The 25,781-nt window shown below is 36.9% G+C and overlaps 1 protein-coding gene across 4 annotated transcripts in view; it reads left to right on the top strand.

The window, feature by feature from the left end:
• The window catches only part of PRR16 (proline rich 16), a 1,143,323-nt gene that overhangs the window by 673,758 nt on the left and 443,784 nt on the right, over positions 1-25,781 (top strand). The window contains exons 1-2 of one of the 4 annotated variants that reach the window (XM_086410725.1): positions 7,251-7,374; positions 15,641-15,854. The exons of 2 other annotated variants lie outside the window; for them this stretch is intronic. The gene's annotated coding sequence lies outside the window, so the exon portion shown is untranslated. Of the gene's footprint in view, positions 1-7,250; positions 7,375-15,640; positions 15,855-25,781 lie in introns of those variants that run through there. One more of the 4 variants, XM_086410722.1, reaches the window with a different exon arrangement.

Here is a 25,781-nt window from a genome sequence, read left to right as displayed (position 1 = left end):
TGAAGTTGTGAGGGATAAATGAGATAATATTTAATATGTGGCCAAGAGCAGGTAGAGGTTAGCTAACCACCTGCACTTCAATAGTCACTTCCTCTGGAATAGGTTTACACTAACTACAGACCATTCTTGGAGCCTTTGTAACTGCTGAAGGTTCACACTTAAAGCAATTGTTTTTATTCATCATTCCATGAATCTGTGGAGTGCTAGAAATTGCAGGAGGCTTGCTTATTTTTCCAGTGCTGCCTGCAGCGACTCATTAAGAAGAATGTCCTCTGTATTTGGTGTGCTCTTGCTATTTCTTTCGGTTCTCCATGCTCTCTGATCTTTGCTATATTTCTCTCTGAACTATGCTGCCAAAGTGGGAGATTATTATTTTTTTTTTCAGCTCTTGCTTTACAAAGGAAGAGAGTTGCATCCAGGCCAGGTGTGATCTGAAAATAATGCCTTGGCTGTACACAGAGATCCAGGATTATTTGTTACTTCCTATGGCTGCAATTCTGAATAATTCTCCTAGTCACAGCCACTTAGGAATTTTCTCTCTCTTTTAATCCCACCATTATAAGGACTTTAGAAATAGGCTACTTATCTATGTTGAAATAACAAAGGAGTTACAGTGAAAAAGCATCATAGCTTTGTGACTACAAAGAGTATTCTTGATTTCCTGGTTTGTAGGCATATTTATTCTTTTCATTTATTCAACAAATATTTATTGAACACCTTCGATATATGCCCATACATGTTAGGTATTAGGGACTTGGCAGAGAACGACTGAGCAACTTCACTTTCACTTTTTACTTTCATATATTGGAGGAAATGGCAACCCACTCCAGTGTTCTTGCCTGGAGAATCCCAGGGACGGGGAAGCCTGGTGGGCTGACGTCTATGGGGTCGCACAGAGTCAGACACGACTGAAGTGACTTAGCAGCAACAGAGAACATGGATAGCTGGGAAATAACCTGTGAGAAAAAGTTAGGGAGCAACCTAGTAGATGTTTGGGGAAAGAGCATTCCTGGTGTGGGGGAAGAACATGTGCAAGTCCTGGAGCAGAAGTCTGTCTTCATGTGGCTTCATATGGGAGAAAGGAGGAAGGTGCAAGAGGAGAGGTTGGAAAAATATCCAGGGACAAGGACAGAATGAGTAGATTCTCATGGGTCATTGTATCAATTTCAGCTTTTACTTTGGGTTATTTACAAACTCAGCTTATCTCTGCAACATAGAAGGAAAGGAGCACACATGTGGTGAGGTTGTGCAGACATGCAAATATTTAGCTACACTGCTGAGCGCAATTGTTAAAGAAATTGGGAATGGCCACTATCATTAGAGGGGCTTCCCTGTTTGCTCAGAGAGTAGAGAATCTGCCTGCAATGCAGGAGACCAGAGTTTGATCCCTGGGTCAGGAAGATCCCCTGGAGAAGGGAATGGCTACTCACTCTGGTATTCTTGCCTGGAGAATGCCATGGACAGATGAGCCCAGCAAGCTACAGTCCTCGGGGTTGCAAAATGTCAGACGTGACTGAGCAACTAATGCTAACACTATCAATAGAAGTGACGGTGTCTATGCATGTATGTGGATCAAATTCCAGCCTTTTGGGTATTTACCACAGAGAATTGAAATCAGGATCTCAGATCTGCACTCTCATGTTTATTACAGCATTATTTACAATAACCAAAGTATAGAAACAACCTAAATATTCTTCAACAGATGAATTGATAAAGATGGTGTGGTATGTACATAGAACACACATACAATAATACAAGAATATTATTTAACCTTAAAGAAGGAAATCCTGCCAGTGCAACAAAAGGGATAAACCTAAAGGACTTTATGTTAAGTGAAATGAGCCAATCATGGAAGGACAAATGCTACATAATTCTATTTATAGAAAGTATGTAAAATAGTCCAACTCAGAAACAGAAAGGAGGATTGTGGTTGCCAGAGGCTGAGGGTAGAGGAAAAGGTGAAGTTGATTTTCAACAGTATAATGTTTCAGTATGTAAGATGAATAAGTTCTAGAAATCTGTTCAACATTGTGCCTACCATTATGGATACGGTATTGTGCACTCAAAAATTTATTGAGTACATCTCATGTTGAATTCTTACCACAAAAAAAGAAAAAAGAAAAACAGCTCTTCAAGGTATATACTCCCAAGCCTTATACTATTTATCACAATGTTTAAAATTCAACCCTTTTTGATTATCCTTCAAGCCTCAAAAATTATTTGTATCTTCAAAAGCACTTTCATAAGATCTGAATATTGGATGAAAAGAATGGTATATTTAACAAGGAACATATCACTGAGATAAAGGATCTTTGGCAATGAGAAAACAAGTTCGATGATCACTTAAAATTTGGTAAATGCTTAACTGTTAGACATCTATGTGTACAGTGGTCAGTTAGGACAAAGTTGAAAGTAACAACCTAGACTTGATCACTTATTATGACAGGACAAGAAAGAGACAAAAGTGGTGCCAGTGCCCTAGTATTTCATTTTTCCCCAGGGAATGCTACCAGGTGGACGCAGGGCTCAGCAAAAGGATTCTGTCTCTTAAAGGACTCATGAGATGGTTAGGTGGCATCACAGACTCAATGAACATGAGTTTGAACAAACTCTGGGAGATAGTGAAGGACAGGGAAGCCTGGCGTGCTGCAGTCTATGGGTCACAAAGAGTTAAAGATGACTTAGTGACTGAACAACAATGGACTAATGGGCTGAAGGGATGCGGGGAAGGGGAAGGGCTGGGAATGACCAAATCAAAGTGGCAAAATTACATCAGCAAAAGTTCAGGATAAAGGGGTTTATGGTGGAAGCACCTGAAAAGTGCATCAGCCAGGACCCCCGAGAGGGAGGCCTCCAAATAGAATTTCACAGCCAGGAATGGAGATATGCATATGAGCATGGCTGGCCCAGAGGGACTGGAGTCCTTCACTGCAACTGCCTCCAAAAACTTCAGTGCATTGCCTATGCACTGAGTTTAGTGTGTGAGAAGGACAGCTACCCCAGTGAAGCCTGCCATGCAAAGCCTTGTCATTGCCAAATGGGAAGGCCTGAAAGACTACATAGAATTCTGGCCTGAAGCTGGACTCCACTTACTAATGACCATTAGGAAAAACAGAAAAGGAAATCTATAAACAGGGAAATGGGTGTATAACATGAACAAACTTCATTCATTTTCCTACAAATGATCCTGAGTGAGTTTTATTTGAGCCACTTTAGACGTTTTCATTAGCTGAAAGAAAATTAGGTCAGCGAAAAATAGAAACAATATTACGTAAAAGACTGTCAATCTATATTCTGATGTTTTCTTCCATATTACTGGAAAAAAGTGAAGATGAATCATCTAAATCAATGTTGCCCTAAGGGAAGAACTCCAACAAGAATAATGTATCTTTAGAGGCATAATTTCTTTTAAATAAAATTATTAGAAGCGGATGCAATTTTGTCCATCATTATTGGTGAGATTTTAACCATTATATCTATAATGTATGCTTACTTGATAGACCTGGCAGATAAACACATGATGATTGCTTTAAAATAAAAGCAACACTTTCCTTGATTTCATCATCTTACTATTATTAGTAAGCTTGAGATATTTACACAGATAAAATTTAAAATGAAATATAAAAATAATATTGAAATTGCTTGGTTAAAAGTGCTACTGCAGATATCCAACTATCCCCCAAATGGGAATACATTAACATAATCAAATATACCCCAAAATATTTGTTTGAGATTTCAAATAGTGAAAAATGTGTTAAAAATTTGTATTTTACAAGTTTAAACATTCTAGAAAATGAGTGAAATATGATATACCCCACCCCCCAAATTGGATTTGGTTCTAATTTTCTTTACTAACAACAACAACAACAACAAAAATCTAGATTGTCTCAGAAGTAAATATAGCACAGTAATCGGAAAAATTAAGCATTACAAGTAGCAATTACATATTCATTTCTGAGCCTATATCTATATTTATAAAATTAGGAACTAGGTAAAATAATTTCAAGTTTTTCACATTTTATGTTGATCAGATGAAGCATTAAGGTTGACTCACAGCCATAACCTAGCTGGAAAAGCCCAGGGCCCTCCTAGAGAAGAAAGGAACTGTGCTGCAAAGGACTTACAGGAGCTAAAGCATCTACAGCACTGAGAAGGTAGGATCCTCCTAAGGGTGCTTGATCCAAAGGTTCCAAGCATAAAGGTTAATAAAACAGAGTTTATCATTGTGGGAGCCACTCCTTGCAAATACAAACTAATCAAAGTTTACAATGACATGTTAGTATATTTGTAAAGAGATTTGCCATTTGAATGGAGATTTCCAAAGAAGAGCAAGGAGAGATAAGAAAACCTTCCTCAGATATCAATGCAAAGAAATAGAGGAAAACAACAGAATGGAAAAGACTAGAGATCCCTTCAAGAAAATTAGAGATGCCAAGGGAAGATTTCATGCAAAGATGAGCACCATAAAGGACAGAAATGGTATGGACCTAACAAAAGCAGAAGATATTAAGAGGTGGGCAAGGATACACAGAAGAACTGTAAAAAAGATCTTCGTGATCCAGATAACCACAATGGTGTGATCACTCACCTAGAGCCAGACATCCTGGAATGTGAAGTCAATTCGGCCTTAGGAAGCATCACTACAAACAAAACTAGTGGAGGTGATGGAATTCCAGTTGAGCTATTTCAAATCCTGGAAGATGATGCTGTGAAAGTGCTGTGCTCAATATGCCAGCAAATCTGGAAAACTCAGCAGTGGCCACAGGACTGGAAAAGGTCACTTGTCATTCCAATCCCAAAGAAAGGCAATGCCAAAGATGCTCAAACTACCGCACAATTGCACTTATCTCACACAATAGTAAAGTAATGCTCAAAATTCTCCAAGCCAGGCTTCAACAATACTTGAACGTGAGCTTCCAAATGTTCAATCTGAATTTAGAAAAGGGAGAGGAACCAGAGATCAAATTGCCAACATCCTCTGGATCATCAAAAAAGCAAGAGAGTTCCAGAAAAATATCTACTTTTGCTTTATTGACTTGCCCAAAGCCTTTGACTGTGTGGATGACAACAAACTGTGGAAATTCTTAAAGAGATGGGAATACCAGACCACATGACCTGCCTGTTGCTAAATCTGTATGCAAGTCAAGAAGCAACAGTTAGAACTGGACATGGAACAACAGACTGGTTCCAAATCAGGAAAGAAGTACGTCAAGGCTGCATATTGTCGCCCCGCTTATTTAACGTCTATGCAGAGTACATCATGCAAAATGCCAGGCTGGATGAAGCACAAGCTGGAATTAAGATTGCTGGGAGAAATATCAACAACCTCAGATATGCAGATGACACACCCTTATGGCAGAAAGTGAAGATGAACTAAAGAGCCTCTTGATGAAAGTGAAAGAGGAGAGTGAAAAAGTTAGCTTAAAGCTCAACATTCAGAAAACGAAGATCATGACACCTGGTCCCCATCACTTCATGGGAAATAGATGGGGAAAAAATGGAAACAATGAAAGACTTTATTTTGGGAGGCCCCAAAATCACTGCAGATGGTGACTCCAGCCATGAAATTAAAAGATGCCTGCTTCTTGGAAGAAAAGTTATGACCAACCTAGACAACTTTACCAACAAAAGTCCATCTAGTGAAAGCTACAGTTTTTCCAGTAGTCATGTATGAATGTGAGATTTGGACTATAAAGAAAGCTGAGCACTGAAGAATTGATGCTTTTGAACTGTGGTGTTGGAGAAGACTCTCCAACTGTGGTGTTGAGAGTCCCTTGGACTGCAAGGAGATCCAACCAGTCCATCCTAAAAGAAGTCAGTCCTGAATATTCATTGGAAGGACTGATGCTGAAGCTGAAACTCCAATGCTTTGGCCACCTCATGCGAAGAACTGACTCACTGGAAAAGACCCTGATGCTGGGAAAGATTGAAGGCAGGAGGAGAAGGGGATGACAGAGAATGAGATGGTTGGATGGCATCACCGAGGCGATGGACATGAGTTTAAGTAGGTTCCGGGAGTTGGTGATGAACAGGGAAGCCTGGAGTGCTGCATTTCATGCGGATGCGAAGAGTCGGGTACAACTGTTCAGCTGAACTGAACTGAATTACCATTATTAACTCAAAAATATTGTCACATTTGAAAGTCAAGAGAAAGTAGTGATCCCAGGACTGTACACAGTCTCCTCAGTCCATGGAATTCTCCAGGCAAGGATACTGGAGTGGGTTGCCATTCTTTTCTCCAGGGGATTTTTTTGATGCAGGGATTGAACGTGGGTCTTCTGCACTGTAGGTGGGTACTCACCATATCAGTCATCTGTGAATATCCTGGGTTTTTTTAGTCTTAACTTTAAAAGACTTGCTTACAATGATTAAATGGTTAAATTGTCCTTTTCTTCATGAAATAATATAAGTCATGTAATTTGTACACATTTAATCAAATAAAGTGATGTCTTCATTTCACTTGACATTTTTGTATCCTTTAAGCATGGTCCTGTACTAATGTGACTAATAAAAGAGAGATATGATGAAAACAATGGTGTAAGAAGGGCAACTTGACAACTGGTACTCTGACCCAAATCACTGAAATGAGCTGTGTCCAGGCCCGGAAATGTTGCATGCAAAAAAAAAAAAAAAACAGTCTCATGGCAGGTTTTTAGCTGATCTAGTATTCTTGAGGAAACAGAAATAATATTTTTCATCTGGACAAATGTGCTGTTAATAATTCTGGTCTCTGATCATTTGAAATCTTTTTTCATTTCATTTTTTTTTATGTTCTATGATCTCTCTTCCACACTTGTAACTTTTTCCATCTACATCTAATTCTAATCACATGATTTTTAGATGTGCTCAATCATTGTACTGTATGGTTTCAATTAAATAGTCTACATTAAAAAAGTGCCTCAATAAAGTACAAATTTAATTTGCCACAAATGTCTGTAGGAATATAGTATAATGTAGTGGGGTATGGACACAATAGCAAATTTATATTATAAAACTTTTAATGGTTAAAAATTATTCAATAATAAGAGAAAAGTATATAATTAAAAGTAATTCTCTCTCTCACTTCTAAGATTGGCAAATTGTTTTGTCTCTCCAGAAGCATTATTTTCAAATTATTTTTGTTTTCCAAATACTTCCTATGCATGTATATTCATTCCAATTTCATATTCATATTTTGTTTTGTTTAAGCATTATCAAAGTAACTGACTTCTTTTTCAGTAATATCTATTCTCTTTAATACTGCAGCTATTTTTCAATTTTCGAAATAATTTTACTTTTTCTTGGATTCCTGAGCTGTGCCAGTTCTGTCCTTATATGGCCTCATCATATCTTCTTTGAAGCCAATTAACTGTCATTAGAGCTTCTTTTTATTAGGTAAGTATGTAGTCTATAATTGATTTTAAAGAGATATTATTCTATCTCAATAATTTCTCCTGTTTGATAGTCTTTGCAATGTTTTTTAACTAATCTTTATTAGAGTATAGTTGCTTTACTATGTTATGTTAGTTTCTGGTGTGCATCACAGTGAATCAGTTAAATGTACATATATATCCACTTTTTCTTAGATTTTCTTCCCATTTAGGTTACCACAAAGCATTGAGTACAGTTCCCACTGCTATATTTGAGTGTTTTTAAATTTTTATATTTCTTTGCTTAAGTATTTTTTGTAATTATGTTACATACTTCATATACTTTATCTTTCTGATTATTACTAATCTTGGAATGACAGATGTTTCTGATCCTGCTTGCTGCTTAACGATAAATAGTGCTTGAGTCTGAGTCAGGGTATTGCACTGGAAAAGCATACATATGGAATTTGGGTCAGTTACACAAATTCAGTAACATTCTTGTCTTGGGTATGTTTCTACTCAGTAACAGCAGAAGATATTTTTGACTCCCAGCAGAAACCTATATGTCACATGTCCTTTACTAGTTTTTTACTTCTTAGTTGCCAGAGAGTTGAAGTTTTAGAAATGATATGTACTCACTGTGCTTCTCCATCCTCTTTGTGCAGTGACAAGAGCCTCAGGCAAAGACAATGTGTTCCTGATATTCTTCATCTTACCCCACTTCCTTTGTCAATCCATGGTGTCACATGGGCACAGAGAGTATCCTGTAGCCTTTATTTATCAAGTGGCCTTATTTTTCCAAAGAAAGTACCACTGGTTTCCCCCTCTCTCCCGCCAAGGGCATGCCTCCTAATTTGGGAGTTCTCTGTGTCCTGTTTGAGATCTAAAATGGTTTACATTCTGAGTATTAGACCTCAGTTTGGCCCATATTTCAGTATATTTGGCAGTAGTTCTTAACAGTTCCATTAAAAATAAAACTTATTTTTCTCTTATGTTTTCATTCCACTAATTTCAGAGCAGAAAACAGAGGTCACAATGACTTGAAACATTAACTGTTAACCTGCAAATGTCACACTGAGTTTATTAAAGAAAGTTTCCATCCATTGCTTTGCCATTATAAAGGAAATAGTAGGCAATGTTTTTTGAATTTTTACTTATTTTAAAAATTCTTTAGAAATAACTTTTGTCACATAGAAGAAAGTTCTCATTTGAAAGGTTTCTAAAATAATATTAATTAATGAACATGTTAAATATTTTTAAAACATGGACATTTATGTTCATAATAATACAGTTTGGGATGAAACCAATGATGGAGAATTAGACTCAATTTACTGTTTTTTTAACCAGAGTGGGAAACAAGAAATGAATAATACTATTAGGGAAGAAAAATAACAGGACAAGTTTTATATAAGCTGTCCTTATTCTGAAATAATAATCATACACACACACACATATAATTAGCTAGTAATGGAAAATTTGGGGTGCTGCAGATGGTAAAGCATCTGTCTACAATGCGGGAGACCTGGGTTCGATCCCTGGGTCAGGAAGATCTGCTGGAGAAGGAAATGGCAATCCACTCCAGTACTATTGCCTGGAAAATCTCATGGACAGAGGAGCCTGGTAGGCTACAGTCCATGGGGTCGCAAAGAGTTGGACATGACTGAGCGACTTCACTTTCCTTTTCCTTTCCTTTCCATGTGTTCTCAGAATAAATATAGTAAGTTTTGGTTGTAACTGTCTAATTTATTGAGTTAGTTTTGGTTTTAGTTTAGTTGCTCAGTGTCTGACTCATTGAGACCCGTAGACTACAGCCTACCAGGCTCCTCTGTCCATGGGATTTTCCAGGCAAGAGTACTGGAGTGGGGGTTGCCATTTCCTTCTCCAGGGGATCTTCCCGACCCAGGGATCGAACCTGCTGCTGCTGCTGCTAAGTCGCTTCAGTCGTGTCCGACTCTGTGCGACCCCAGAGATGGCAGCCCACCAGGCTCCCCCGTCCCTGGGATTCTCCAGGCAAGTACACTGGAGTGGGTTGCCATTTCCTTCTCCAATGCATGAAAGTGAAAGTGAAGTCGCTCAGTCGTGTGGGACTCCTAGCGACCCCATGGACTGCAGCCCACCAGGCTCCTCTGTCCATGGGATTTTCCAGGCGAGAGGACTGGAGTGGGGTGCCACTGCCTTCTCCAGGGATCGAACCTGAGCCTCGCACATTGTAGGCAGACACTTTACTGTCTGAGCCACCAGGAAAGTCCTAGTTTTGGTTTAAGTAACTATATAATGACTCAAATAAATATTGGATTGAGAGAAACTTACACAAAAAGGAAAGACACTTGATCTTTCTTGCAGTATAATTATAAGGGTGATCTGATGGTCAGAATTTTTTTATGCTATCATGGACTCAGTCAGGAGTTGCCTCCCAAGGAGTTGTGCTTTGTATGTTGGGCAAGTCCATGCCTAGTCTATTTTAGAGATGAAAAGGAGATTTCAGGGATGTTACACTCAGCTGGATTTGTTTCCTAGAATATCATGGTTTTTTATCCAATCAGTAATTGACTCCTAGCTTAAAAGACAGGTTGGCCTCATCTTTATATAGAGAGGTTATATTTCAACATATGTTCATGAGTATTTTCATTTACTTCAAAATAAAAGGAAGGAGCATATGTATCTATTTTATAAGATTTAATTAACTGATCAAGTCAGAGTCCATTAAATTTGTTCATATTCTTAAATAAATTCTAAATTTGGTAGGTAACTTATACTGGAATTTTTTTTTTCCAATTTAGAGTTATTTTTGATAGAAATTAGTTATGTTTCTGTCTTGTTATTTTATCTTCTTAGTAAATTAAGTAGCTATCCACTGAATGTGATTCTCCCTTCCACTTAGAAATCTTGTTCTTTCTTCTTCCCATATCTGGGTCCTTTCTAATATCACTTAACCATCTGAGCATTCCAAGTACTCTTTTATCACATCTGAAATTCCATGTCAGAATTTGCATGTATAAAAATGCACATACAGTCCAATCTCTGTGGTGTGGTAGATACAGTTTATGTTGCAGGCATATTTTAAACATAGAAAAATGTTAATCCCAAGAATATTACATTTAGAAAGCTCAAGGCAACTACAGGGGAATTTTCTTGAAGCTGTTCATTATAAGCCTAAGCATGCTCAGGGTTCCCCTGTCATTCAGATGTCATCTGGAGTATTTTACATTAGCAGTAGGCAGATGTTTTACTCACTTTCAAATGGTAATTGTTTTGAATAACCATTTTTTATAATTGCTTATAAAACTCAACAATTATAGACAAATTTTAAGACTGATTAAACTTTGAGTTCTGAAATATGATTTACCATGTAAGTACTAAAATTAACCTATGAGCCAAGAGTTTTGTTAGTCGTAAAATATTCTATTAGACCAGTAAAATACTTAGCAAGTTGAATAACACTATATACACACACACACACACACACACACACACACACACGTGCACACACGTCCACAAATAAAAATGTAGAGAGAGAAATACAACAGTCTTAAGTCAAATTCAATTCACAACCAGGTGGTTAAGTTTGTGGATTTTATCTTTAAATAATTCGATTTAACAACCATATGCTACCTATGGAAAAACCAATGTCTGGAAGCCAACTTAAAATTAATTGTGAAAAATCCTTTGCCAAAATATCAGATTTGAAAGATGTATTTTGGAAGTTTGTAAAATAAAGTTGTTTGGAGTGTGTGAAATACCTTAATTTCTTAAAGCAAGTATTATGATATAAACAATATGTTTTCTTTGTATGTGGATGGGCAGAGAGAAAGGACTCTTATAAAAAGTTTGTATATTTATATAAGCTCATTTGTGTAAGAAAAATGATAGACGAGATGAAACAGATGATGGTGATACATAACACGTGTCAGCTGGGTATTATTGTTCACTTGCAGCTAGGTTGGGATGATTCAGCATCTGTAGCAAGGGGCAGTAGAGAGTCATCCCAACAGTGGTCACAGATGAGAAATCAACTTGAACTGCAGGGCACTAATGTCCAAGTAAGCTGGCAACATCTGGTAAATATTTGGGTGAATAACTAAATGCTAGGGTTGGAGAGGAAGAGAAAGTAACACATATAAAACCTTTACTAACTTCCAAAATCTACTTAAATGATTTGATAGTGGATATACAATATTGTAAAGTTTAAAAATAAAATTTAAAAAAAAAATAAATTTTAAAAAATTTTAAAAAATAAAATGATTATGTTAACACTGGAGTTTGGAAGATACAGGAAAAGAATAGTATGTAATTCACTGAAGCAATACATTAATGAAATTTAAAATTGGAAATTGAATAAATAACATTAACATGAACTTGGCAAAGTATGACATTATTTTCAGATAAAAGTATGACTAATTTTAACTCTAAAACTATACATTTCAAGGAGCACTTGATTTTTCAAGCATTAAATTCTCATGTTTTTCTAAATCTGAGTCCATATCTGTGAAGCTTTAGTGGGAGTGGACCCCCAGTCTGCCTGAGAATGCAGTAATATTAATACCATAAACACAGTTCTCCTTGAACCACTTGGAGATGTGAAGGACGGGGAAGCCTGGCATGCTGCAGTCCATGGGGTCGCAAAGAGTCAGATACAACCGAGAGACTGAACAGCAATGAACCACATACAGAATATACAAGATAATGAATGTCAAGTTCAGCTCCTCATTCAATTCAGTAGAAAGACCTACACTTAGATCTCATAACAGTTGTATGAATCATTTTTCTATCTAATAACTGACTAGGGGAAAAAGATTTTTCACTCTTCTATTTTGCCTTTTTACCAAAAAATGAGTTCCAAATGATATGATAAATGTTTTCATTCTGTATTCTTAGTAGGTTTTTAATAACACTATAAAATGTTTATAAAACACATATAAGTTGTCAGCTCAACTTGGTTGCAATTTTCCTTTCTTTTCAGCTCAGGAAAACTACAAAATTCACATTTGAGAGTTTATTCATTTACACATCTGTGAATTATCATATCTTTGTAGTAGACACAACATGGGGTATTAAACTTCTTTGACTGCTCCACTCCATCTTTAAGAAGCAAAAGGAAAAATATCACATAAATGAAATAAAAGGAAACACCCACTCTGGAGTGGCTTTGCTTGAAGTACATCTTTGGTCTTTAGTTTAACTTGTCCTTTCAAAAAAAACCTTTTAGAATATATACTTTATGGAGGAAAATAACTCATGAATAAATTTTAAGAGGAGGGTTCAGGATGGGGAACACAGGTATACCTGTGGCAGATTCATTTCGATATTTGGCAAAACTAATACAATATTGTAAAGTTTAAAAATAAAATAAAATTTAAAAAAAAGAATATGCATGATAATAAAGTAAAATAGGAAAATACAATTAAAATAAAAATGTTTAAATCACCACTTTCAGGTACTGAATAAATTTGTTTCCTAAAATTAATATAATAGCAATAGGTTTTCACAGATCTCAAAATATAAAGTATTTGTTCCTATCTGCACTTTATGGTTTTTGTTTGGGCTTTCTTTGCTCATTTGCTTGTTTGTTTTGATGGGGACACCAACCATTCATTCATTAATTAGTTCATATATTCATTAAAAAGATGTGTTGAGTGTTCTTCCAGTGAGCTGGGTCTGTGCTGAGAATGTTTATCAAGTATTAAACCCTAAATACAGCTAAACTTTGTCTTGTGTTGAATTTGACATTTAGAGCACAAATTTAAGTAAATGCCAGGGATTTACTCTGAAGATGTAGCAATTTCCTCTTCTTGAGACTGTTTGTCCTTTTTGGTTCTGCACAGTTCAGTCGAAAAACATTTATACAGACTTCTAGTGGCTGATTCCCATAACTAAATTGTGTAATTCAAATGTAGCCATAAAATTCTATGAGGACAGGATATGATTCATCCTTTGCTTAGTGTCTTAGACTCTACCTCTTCTTCTTTTTTTTTTTTTTTTTTTGGTTTAATTTTTTTCTTTTACTAGTGTGGGATGCATGAGTTCTAATGTCAGCAGCAACATCTTACATTTATTATGCTACTCTTCTTTGGAAAACACCAGACAATATGTTTTCTTCACCACATCATTGAAACAAGGTTCAACAAAGTCATACAAAAATTAAAACTATTTTTGTAAAATGGCTTCTGTATACATTTTGACAGTGTAGCCTCACCCTAAATGTCATTCCCCAAATATGAGATCACCCTTCCTTTTGCTACTAAGTAAATGTCTTAAATATCAGTGGCTATATATCAAATTTCTCATCATTTTACATGCTTTTTGCTTCAAAGGGATAAATATTTCTCTTCAACTGTTTTCATGGCTAGTAGCTTGACATTTGGAGAAGGCAATGGCACCCCACTCTAGTACTCTTGCCTGGAAAATCCCATGGGCGAAGGAGCCTGGTAGGCTGCAGTCCATGGGGTCACTAAGAGTCGGACACGACTGAGCGACTTCACTTTCACTTTTCACTTTCATGCATTGGAGAAGGAAATGGCAACCCACTCCAGTGTTCTTGCCTGGAGAATCCCAGAGACGGGGGAGCCTGGTGGGCTGCCGTCTATGGGGTCGCACAGAGTCGGACACGACTGAAGCGACTTCGCAGCAGCAGCAGCAGCAGCTTGACACTTAGGTATAATCCTATGGGTCTTTCTTGAGAACTTGTTTGTATGCTTTGTCTCTCAGTCATGTCCTACTCTTCACGACCCCCTGAACTATATAGCCTGCCAGGCTCCTCCGTCCATGGGATTCTCCAGGCAAGAATACTGGAGTGAGTTGCCATTCCCTTTTCCAGGGGATCTTCTTGACCCAGGGATTGAACCCACCAGGTCTCCTGCATTGCAGGCGGGTTCTTAACTGTCTGAGCCACCAGGGAAACTCATACCAAAACCTTCTGATTCTTACCTCCACTCAAAACCCAGCCCCACTCCTTCTTCCTACCTTCACTCCCATGCCTGCTTTTCCATAGAATTCTACTGCATGGCAGTAACAGTGTGCCCATGGGAACCCCGGCACCTGTTGGTTTTGTCTACCCAAGTCTTTTGCATAATCCTTTGGTGGATTTTTCAACAGAGTCCTTTTAATAAAGTCATGTTGCCACTTGAGGAAGGAAAGAAATTCAAGCATTAGAATGGAATAAGGGAGTGGAATAATTCCCGAATACCTTTACGTAGGTTAAAAACAATCCAATAATGGGTCTTGAAATAACAATTCATATGTATTACATCTCCTGTGCCGGACACACCACTGACAAAAGACAGACTTTATTTCCTAAATGGGAAGGGTGAGTTGGAAAAGAACACTCTCTTTTCAGGAGACTTTTACTCTTTACCTTGAAATGCTTTTTAAGTGGAGGGCCCTGAGGGCACATAAAGAGAGACCTTAAGTGTGTGTAAGGATATGATTAAGGAAATTGATTTCCAGAGCCTCAAATTCTATGTATTCTCTTTCCGGGGAAAATGCTCGCTATGAAGAAGGGGACATATCTGTTCTCCTTTCCCAGCTACTCTTAGGTAACCACCTTTTCCTTTCTTTCTTTTTTTTTTCGCTCCTTTCCCCTTCCCCAGTATTGCACATTACATGTTCCAGAAATGCAGACATGCTCCCAAATCTTACAGAAAACCTCTTTAATGTACCACAACTCTTCTTCCCATCTGTCTCATTAGTAGATTCATTTCCAGTAGCATTTCTGTTTTTTTATGTTTTACAATTGTTGTGCTAAGTTGCTTCAGTCGTGTCTGACTCTGTGCAACCCTATGGACTGCAGCCTGCCAGGATTCTCTGTCCATGGGATTCTTCGAGCAAGAATACTGGAGTGGCTTGCCATTTTCTTCTCCTTACAGTTGTTACTTACAATGATTTATAATATTGTCCTGAACAATTGTTAATGATAATTATTGTGACATAATTAATTCTAGAAGAAATTTTAGACACTTACAATTGATGTTCAAGGAAAATTTTAAATAAATGTCTTTTTGATGATGCCTTTTTACTGTGGAGAAATATGATATAGTGTTTAATAAACACATTCAAGCATAAAAATATATGAGAATGGAAATCTGTGGGTAAAATTGAATGAAAATATAATTTAACTGAGGAAAAAGCAATCAGATTTTTTGAATATTAAAAAAGTATGTTTGTATATCTTTAACTGAATTATGGGATAATGGTATCATTGTGATTATATTTATACTCCTTTTGGATTTTCTTTTTTAATTTTTATTGAAGTATAGCTGCTGTACAATATTATATGTTTTGTTTGTTTATTTCAGTCACTAAGTTGTGTCCAATTCTTCTGTGACTCCATGGACTATAGCCCACCAAGTTCCTCTGTCCATGCAATTTACCAGGCAAGAATACTGGAGTGGATTGCCATTTCCTTCTCCAGAGGATCTTCCCAATCCAGAGATCAAACATGTCTCCTACATTAGTAGATGGATTCTTTACCACTAAACCACTGGGGAAGACCCATTATATAAGTTACAGGTATATAATATACTGATTCATAATTTTTAAAGATTATGCTTCATTTATAGTTCTTATAAAATATTGGCTAAATTCCCCATGTTATACCATATACTCTAGTAACTTATTTTATACCTAATAGTTTGTATGTCTTACTCCCCTCCCACATGTTGCCCCTCCTCCCTTTCCTGTCTCCGCTGCTAACCACTAGTTTGTTCTCTGTATCAGTGAGTCTGCTTCTTATTTTTCTTTTATTCATTAGCTCATTGTATTTTTTAGATTCCACATATAAGTGATATTATACAGTATTTTCCATTCTCTGACTTATTTCATTTAGCATAATGGCCTCCAAGTACTTCCATGTTGCTGCAAATGGCAATGTTTTATTCTGCTTATGGCTGAGTAACATTCCCTTATATACTACATCTTTATTCATTTGTCTGTTGATGGACACTTAGGTTGCTTCCATATCCTGTAAATAATACTGCTATTAAAACTGAGGTGCATGTGTCTTTTCAAATTAGGGTTTTTGTTTTTTTGTTTACTTACTCAAGAGTGCAATTGCTGGGTCATATGGTAGTTTTATTTTTAGTTTTTTGAAATACTGTACTATTTGACAGCAAAAAAAAAAAACAACTGTCAAAAACTGTTTTTTGTACTGTTTTTGAATACATTTTTAAAAGTGACACAGCAATTGTATTTAAAATAGAAATTATATACCTTTGAAAACCATTGAGTTGTATGATGAAATTTTTTAGATTCTAACTTTAAAAACAGGATCTAACTTAAAGTTATCTTAGGGAGTAGAAGCCTAAACCACAGCTCTCAAACTTACAGCTTAACAATGCTCATGAGTATCATACTTGCACTCTATATTTGCCTATTTTTCTGAAAGAGTTCCCCCCCACGAAGAAAGTAATTTTGTTCTGCCTTGGATGCTTATAACCATTTTGAGGGGAATATTTTCCCTTGGAGACAGACCTGTCAATGCCTGGTAGAGCTCATGCCAAGATCCTTGCCCTTGGGCCTTTAAAACTTGCTCCACATGCTGGTTTCCTCATATTAGGATCGTTCCTGAAAATCTTCTCCCTACTTTTTGCTGTCAAATAGTCAACTTGAGCAGGTATATATTGGGTTGGCCAAAAAATTTTGTTCAGGTTTTCCTGTAATATGTTAAAGATCACCATAACAACAGAGTACCAGGGTGGTTGAGAAAGCTCTTTTAGGGCACCAGAGAGTATCTCCTAAGAGAAAGTTACTTTCAGGAGATAAGAAAAGAACACTAATCATACTCCCTAACTCACCATTTTCCTGAAATTACTCTGTCAAACATTGCTAATCACTAAAATTGAAGGTAAAAGAAGAAGGGGGCAACAGGATGAGCTGGCTGGATGGCATCACTGACTCAATGGACATCAGTCTGAGCGAACTCTGGAAGATAGGGAAGAACAGGGGAGCCTGGCATGCTGCAGTTCATGGGGTTCCCAAGAGTCAGACACAACTTAGCAAATGAACAACAATAAAGAATTAAATATAAAAGATACCTTTTAGTCTGTATTTCATTTGAACTCTACATTATTTCATAGTGGTAACAATTCCTTCTTTAAAATTACAGCCCCCACAACACTTCTCTCTTAGATCACCCCACACTTCTACAAATTACTCTCAAGCGCTTTTATATGCAGTTCTTGTTCTGTCTGTCCCCGGACTCTGGCTGTCTTACTCTAAACACTATGTTTGATGATTTCACATACAGTCTGGTCTGTAGCTACCAATAGGATGTTGTTGTTGAATTGCCCAGTCATGTCCAACTCTGTGACCCCATTGACTGTAGCACACCAGGCCTCCCTGTCCTTCAGCATCTCCTGAAGTTTGCCCAAGTTCATGCATCAGTGATGCCATCCAGCCAGCTCATCCTCTGATGCCCTCTTCTCCTTCTGCCCTCAATCTTTCCCAGCATCAGGGACTTTTCCAATGAGTCATATGTTCTCATCAGATGACCAAAAATACTGGAGCTTCAGCATCAGTCCTTCCAGTGAATATTTAGGGTTGATCTCTCTTAAGACTGACTGGATTGATCTCCTTGCTGTCCACGGGACTTTCAGGAGTCTTCTCCAGCACCACAGTTCGAAGGCATCAATTCTTTAGTATTCTGTCCTCTTTATGGTCAATACAGCTCAAATCTCTGTTTGCAGCTCAGGTCTTTCTGCTGAGTTACATTTGAATCTTCCAACATATTCTTGATCTAGTTTTGGTTTTGATGTTATTTATCTTTCCCTTAGATATGAGTGAAAGTTTTGATCCAGAATTATATACAATGTATGTCCAGTGACTTCCTGTATAGCTTAACACAAAATATCATAACCCGTAGGCACATGTACCTCTCTAAATAAACAAGCAAAATCTGGCCACACTCAGGTTATTTATTTCTCAACGTTGGAACTCTGCTTCATTCAGATGGGTCACTTCACTCTCCAGTATAGGTACCCTCAGTCTCTAAGTTACTGCTCCAGTGATTCTCCCAACCTAGGCTGCCCATCTCCTTTCTCATTGCATATCCAAATATCCTCCTTGTATTCAAGTGTTGCCCCAGTTTTCACACACTCAGTATAGTTTGTTCTTAACTGTCCTAATATCCACTTATATTAACATTCTAGAACTATATTAGGATGTTTTGGGCATAAAAAAATTCTTTGGAAATTAAGTCATGTATAAGCTTCAACTTATAACAACGTCATATTTCTATTCTTTGATTTCAAAATTAATACCTATGCTCTTAGAGTATGGGAATCTTTATTCTTTGACTTTTACTGTCTGAGAAAATGTTGTCAACACAATAGTGTTTTGAAGTGTTCGTCATATAGATCATTAATAAGAAGATTCTCATTTTTAAAGTCAAGGTGTATGACATACTGACAGAAAGACTGTTGATAATTGCTAAAATGTCAAGAGAATGGGATATATGTTATTATCCAGGAATCTTAGAGCTTATATTATATTCTGCTGGAATAATAGTCAACTATAGGATAGGAGTTTAAAATGTGAAAAATAGCTTCATGTCCAAATTTAGCTCCCTTGAGAAACGCTGGGCTGGAAGAAGCACAAGTTGGAATCAAGATTGCCGGGAGAAATAGCAATAACCTCAGATATGCAGATGACTCCACCCTTATGGCAGAAAGTGAAGAGGAACTAAAAAGCCTCTTGGTGAAAGTGAAAGTGGAGAGTGACAACATTGGCTTAAAGCTCAACATTCAGAAAATGAAGATCATGGCATCTGGTCCCGTCACTTCATGGGAAATAGATGGGGAAACAGTGGAAACAGTGTCAGATTTTATTTTTTTGGGCTCCAAAATCACTGCAGATGGTGACTGCAGCCATGAAATTAAAAGACACTTACTCCTTGGAAGGAAAGTTATGACCCACCTAGATAGCATATTCAAAAGCAGAGACATTACTTTGCCAACAAAGGTCCATCTAGTCAAGGCTATGGTTTTTCCAGTGGTCATGTATGGATGTGAGAGTTGGACTGTGAAGAAAGTTGAGCACCAAAGAATTGATGCTTTTGAACTGTGGTGTTGGAGAAGACTCTTGAGAGTCCCTTGGACTGCAAGGAGATCCAACCAGTCCATTCTGAAGGAGATCAGCCCTGGGTGTTCTTTGGAAGGAATGATGCTAAAGCTGAAACTCCAGTACTTTGGCTACCTCATGCGAAGAGTTGACTCATTGGAAAAGACTCTGACGCTGGGAGGGATTGGGGGCAGGAGGAGAAGGGGACGACAGAGGATGAGATGGCTGGATGGCATTACTAACTCGATGGACGTGAGTCTGATTGAACTGCGGGAGTTGGTGATGGACAGGGAGGCCTTGCGTGCTGCTCTTCATGGGGTCGCAAAGAGTTGGAAATGACTGAGCGACTGAACTGAACTGAACTGAAAGAGTCTCTTCTATGCTTAAAACTCTCATAGTTCCTCAGAGTTAATAAAACCCAAATAAAGACATTAATGTTATTTGAAAGAGTATTTTGTCTTAAAGTCATTTATCAGATTAGTCAAGTTAATTGTCCAGACTTCAAGGAGGTGTTAGAATAGACCGAGATGAGGGAGAGGAACGGAGGGAAAAGTCTAGAAAATGGAGCTTCAAGGAAGGAAATTCTTTGGGGGAAATACTTTCTGTGCTAAGGGTATGTGGTAACTGTGCTGAGTATGTGAGATGGAGTGAAGTGCGAGCTGCCAAAAAGTAGTGGGTATAAAAAGCAGCTCTTGAATGAGCTATATCTATACTATACGGATGTGCTTTTGTGTAAGGCAACTGTTGTTGAATGAGTTTCAGGTAGAGACTTATATTTAGTGAGAACATCAACAAATATAAAATCAGAATTGCCAGTTTGCGGGACATGTACTGTCAACATTTTCTAAGTTTCCTGAGTGGTTAGTTGCCTCACCAAAACTGTATTTCTTTGAGTATTTTGACTTTTGTTCAATTAATATTTAAAGAAAGAAAAACAAAGGTTGATCAAGGAAAGGATTAAAAGGTAGACCAAAGTAAGAAGAGGAGGAAAGGAAAGTACATATGATTGGCATTAGTGTGAATGGTACAGTGTAGACATCTGAAATATTTATTTTATATACTTTCACTGTGAGAGAGTTATAAGTACATCATTTCTTTGAGAATAAAATGAGATTCAGAAGAATGAAGTAAATAATCCAGTGACACTTAATAAAAGCTAAATCTGTTATTTGACCTTAACTCCAAAGTCCACACTTTTTTAAATAATTAAAATTAAAATAACAAAGACATAAAAAGACAAAGAAAGAAACATTATAGAGCTTTGATTATTACTTAGCATGTGACATATAAAAATGACTTAGACATTTTTATATGATGTCAAATACACTAATAAAGGAAGGAAGTCAGTGTTCGGAGTTTAAACAATGTAAACCAATTTTTGATTATTTAAGTGTCTTAGTTTAGGTTCTAGGAGCAGACTTGAAATAAGAGTCATATGCAGATAGTTTATTTGAGAAGTGATCCCAGTAACCATGAACAGAGGAGTGAGGAAATGACAGAGAAAAGGTAAGGAAGCCAAAAAAGTATCACATTATTAAATAGGCTACCGTAGTAATTTAATCCCATGTGATTGTCACCTCTGAGAGGAGAGAGCTGGGTATTAAGAACTAGCTCCTAGCAGTTGGTGGCTGAAGATTATTCCTGTGAACCATTGATTCACCAGCATTTCTAACCTTCTTTGTACACAGAGAGGGCTCAGGCAGCCACAGCAAACCCTCAAGCAAAGAGCAGGTGTTGCTATTTGGAAGTCAGTTGGCAGCTACTGTTAAGGGAGATATGGACAGAAAAGTCATCTGCTGCATTATGGAAAACAGCATGCTCAAAGAACATTAGGTTGTGGATAGAATCATTAAGTCATCTAGAAAAATTCCCCAAACTCCTTATTCGAATATATTTGGTGAAGACATAAGGCTACCTCCCACAAAGCCATGGAAGATGCTCCTTGCACTTCGGCACAGTTAGCCCTGAACACTTAACACCCACATTAGCACCCCTGCTCTGGTTGCTTCTGGCATTTTGATCTTGCTGGAATTTTCCTCTCAGCCAGATTGTTTAGCTGGTCCTCTCCAAAAACCTGTTTGGCAACGTCTAGGTCATTTGGAGGAACTCTGAGTACAAGAGTGGATATCTGGAACTTGAGCACATTCTTTTAATCCCATCAAAACTCACAAGGTTGTGGGAGGTGATTTCACAAGTGTAGTAAAGAAGCGAAGACACTGATTCTCCAGAAAAGAATAACATATAGCCATGATATATACTTAATATTTTTAATTCAGATTTTAAAGTTACTTTGTTGGGCTAGTTTCCAAAAATAAGCTATGCATCAAAGATTTCTACTGGAAACGGTGAAAGAGGTGTTTGGTAGAAAGTCTCAGCTTTAATTGAGGAGATGCACTGATTATTTCATTCTTAGTCTTATCTCAGTTCTGTTTTAGTGCCATTGCTGTTTTTCTGGGTCAAAATTCTTAACTCCCTTGGTTTTTTCCTTTACTTCCTTTTTTTTTTTTTTTCTTTTGACAAGTAAGAAACTGCTATAAGAGGAAGTCTTTCTCCAAATGCATCTCTAGGGCACTATTAAAAGCTGGGAGCAGCAGGCTTTTCTCCTTCTGTTGGCTCTATGAGTCACTCACTCACTCATTATATGCATCATGAGCTTGAGCCTACCAGTAACTCTGTAAAGGCAATTCATTTTGACAGTGCTATGCACCAAGAACTGTTTGAGACAAAGAGGTAAAATATGAAAATAAGAAAGAATTGGCCACAAAGGAGTTTATAATCTCATAGAGTACATCAGTTAGTCAAGTATATAAATAGCTATAATGGAAGGTCATAGTGAAGAAACAGAATTACTATGGAAATATGAAGAGAGACAGAATTATCTCCATTAGGGTTTGGGTTATGGGAAGTTTAGCATGTTTGGAAAGCTACTACTTGAAGTTTGGAAAGACTCTGGACAAGTGGGGTTGTTGAGACATGGCAGTGGTATCCTCCAGTGAAAACAAATAAGAAAAATATGGGTTGTTTTGCAGAAAGATGAAATAGCCTAATTTTCTCAGAGTATGTAGTATAGGAGGACACACTGATAGAAAAGCAGGATGTGAATGTTACCTCGAAGCAATCAAGTTGCTGGTGAAAAGCGCCCTAGGAACCACAGATAATGTGACTCTATGAAAACTACGGTGTGTTTCTTCTCATACTGGACAAAGTGCCATCTGTGGGCATTTAGCTCAAAACATGGAATACGAAATTCAACATTAGAAATCAAACTCTCTTCAGAGAAATTTCTAATTTATAGATAAAGAGAGCTTGCACATGCTCAACATTTAATAGACATTATTTTACTCAACTGAGAAGCTGATCTTTATCTATGTCCTAATACAACATCTTTCTGAATATCTCAGTTTTATAGTGAAAGTACCTTGAAGATAATAAGACAGATAAAACTGCCCAGAAAGACACAGAAGAATAAAGGTTCAAAAGAGTGTTTCTCAGGTTCTGTTTTGTGTGTGAATGAGTTGGGTGGTTAAAGCAATGCCGTTATACCAGTTCCCAGTAAGTATGACAAACTGTTCTAATTAAACCATTTAAAACAACAATTTTATTCCAAACATATGTGCAACCAAATGTATTTTTAAATAAAATTTTCATTGCTCTTTTGTAAAAATTAGTTTTCATCATTGAAAATGTGATTTTTTTAAATCAAAATATTATAAACTAGAATTTGTGATAAAATAAATTCCTTGCTTATTGAAATTTGCCCTGGCAACACGTATTATTCAAAACAACAACAACAAAAACCAGGAATAATTCACTTCTAAAATAATAGTATTACCTAATTTATAAACATTAAAACAACTAAAACCATATTGTAAAAGCAGAAGTATGAAAAGTCAATCTCAATGACACACATGTTCTTTAGAAAACATTAGATTACTCTGGAAGTATTTTTCCTTAAATGGAGTTCTTCCATTCACCTCATTACACAGTTTGAACATTGATATGCAAGCTTGGTTTAGTTTTGGTACTACACAATGGTGCTATACAATTCCTTGTATAAATGTTTACATATTTCTTATTTATCATTATATTATCTCCATATGACATAAAGCTCTAAAATCTGAATAATCTGGGTGCAAGTATTTTGTGAATGTTGTCAATTCTGCAAATTATACATTTTAATACATTGCAGTAATTGTTTAAAAAGCCAGTGGTATAATTTCATCTTTATTTCATAGTTTCTTTTTTTTGCAAATCCTAGCTCTGTTGCCTCCTAACAATATGAAATTGGAAAAGTTCTTTACTTCTGTGAATTGAAGTTTCCTCTCCTCTAACATAGTGAGTGGTGACACCACCCTTTTCACACAGCTGTGATGGGGATTAAAACGATAAGTAGTTCTTGACACGTATTAGCCACTTAGTATGTGACAGACAGCTTTGGCCATAAAATTAACTAAAGAACTCTTACAGTTCCTTATACACGAATCGCCTCTGCCACCAGCCTGTGATAATATCAGGCAGCACCTTTTACCTGTACTACTACCATCAGCCTCCAGAATAACTTCCTGATTATCATTAAATCCTTCTGTCAGTCCATTTTCTACAAGGCAGTCTGCGTTATCCTTTAAAAATGAAAATCTGATCATATTATTTCACTTGCTTAAAATTTAATAGCTTCTTACTGCTCTTGGGGTAAGATTGAAAATTAAAAACATGGCTCAGAAGAACCTGGATAATGTGGCTTTTGTCTAGGTTTCAAGCATTTTTCCATATCTCTCTAAAAATGATATTTGTGTAGTCTTCTCAAATATGCTATTGTCCTTCCCAGAATGTTTCTAGAATTTCTAGAATGCTCTTTCATTTCCTAGTTAGAAACTAAATATCCTTTATATTATAGGAAAAGAAAATATTTCAACTTGGGTCTCTCTCTTTGTTATAAACTCACATATAGCCTCCTGAGAGCCTCTTGGACCACAAGGAGATCCAACCAGTCCATCCTAAAAGAAATCAGTCCTGAATATTCATTGGAAGGACTGATGCTGAAGCTGAAACTCCAATACTTTGGCCACCTGAGGTGAAGAACTGACTCATTCGAAAAAATTCTGATGCTGGGAAAGATTGAAGGTGGGAGGAGAAGGGGATGACAAAAAATGAGATGGTTGAATGGCATCACCAACTCAATGGACATGAGTTTGAGTAAACTCCAGGATTTGGTGCTGGACAGGGAGGCCTGGCGTGCTGCAGCCCATGGGGTCGCAAAGAGCCGGTCACGACTGAGCAACTGAACTGAACTGATAGCCATGTTATTTCCCTTTATAATAGTTGTTTTCATTAGTAACTAGTAATAATTTGTGTGACTATTTGAATGAAATCTGTCTCCCCAGCTGAACAAGGAACTCATGAAGGAAAGGATTATGTATGAGTTTCATCATAATTTCACCCTTTATATATAGCAGAATACTTTTAATTTATTGCTTGATTGAATGACTTTAAAACATACTAGCAAACCAAATCTAACAATTCATAAACAGGTTTACATATCATGACCAAGTGGAACTTATTGCAAAAGTTGAAGCTGTTTTAATAGCTTAAAACAAAAGAATAAAATATGCCATACCAATAGATAAAGTATAAAAAACAAATGACTACCTCAAATAGTTCAGCAAATATCTTCATGAGAAAAATGCCCAACAAAGTAGGACTAGATGACAATTTCTTCAATCTGATAAAGGATATCTATAAAAACCCACAGCCACAAAATATTGACAAACTGAATGTTTTTCACTTAAAATTGGGAGGAAGTTAAGAAGATCCACTCTTGCCACTTAAGTTTAAAATTGTATTAGTTCAGTTCAGTTCAGTCGCTCAGTCATGTCCGACTCTTCGCGAACCCATGAATCGCAGCATGCCAGGCCTCCCTGTCCATCACCAACTCCAGGAGTTCACTGAGACTTAACGTCCGTCGAGTCAGTGATGCCATCCAGCCATCTCATCCTCTGTCGTCCCCTTCTCCTCCTGCCCCCAATCCCTCCCAATATCAGAGTCTTTTCCAGTGAGTCAACTAAATTGTATTAGAGGTCTTTGCAATTAGGCAAGATAAAGAAAAACAAATCCAGATTAGAAAGAAGTAAAATTTGTTCTATTTGCATATGGCGTGAACTTGTGTATAATCATTCTAATTACTCTATTGAATTATTAGGACTAATAAGCAAGCTTAACAGGATTTACTTCAGGATAAAAGATAAATATACAGAAAATAAATATTTCTATATACTAGATTAATATTCAAAAAAATTAAAATAACTTCACTTATAATAGCATGAAAAAACAAAATACAAATAAAGTTAACAAAAGAAATTCAACATTTGAACACTGACAGTGACA

The sequence above is a fragment of the Bos grunniens genome, chromosome 7 (genome assembly GCF_055505025.1).
Source record: "Bos grunniens cultivar Pamir isolate PY7600 chromosome 7, Bosgru_T2T1.0, whole genome shotgun sequence".
Lineage (NCBI taxonomy): Eukaryota > Metazoa > Chordata > Mammalia > Artiodactyla > Bovidae > Bos > Bos grunniens.
This window is presented reverse-complemented; position numbering and strand designations above follow the sequence as displayed.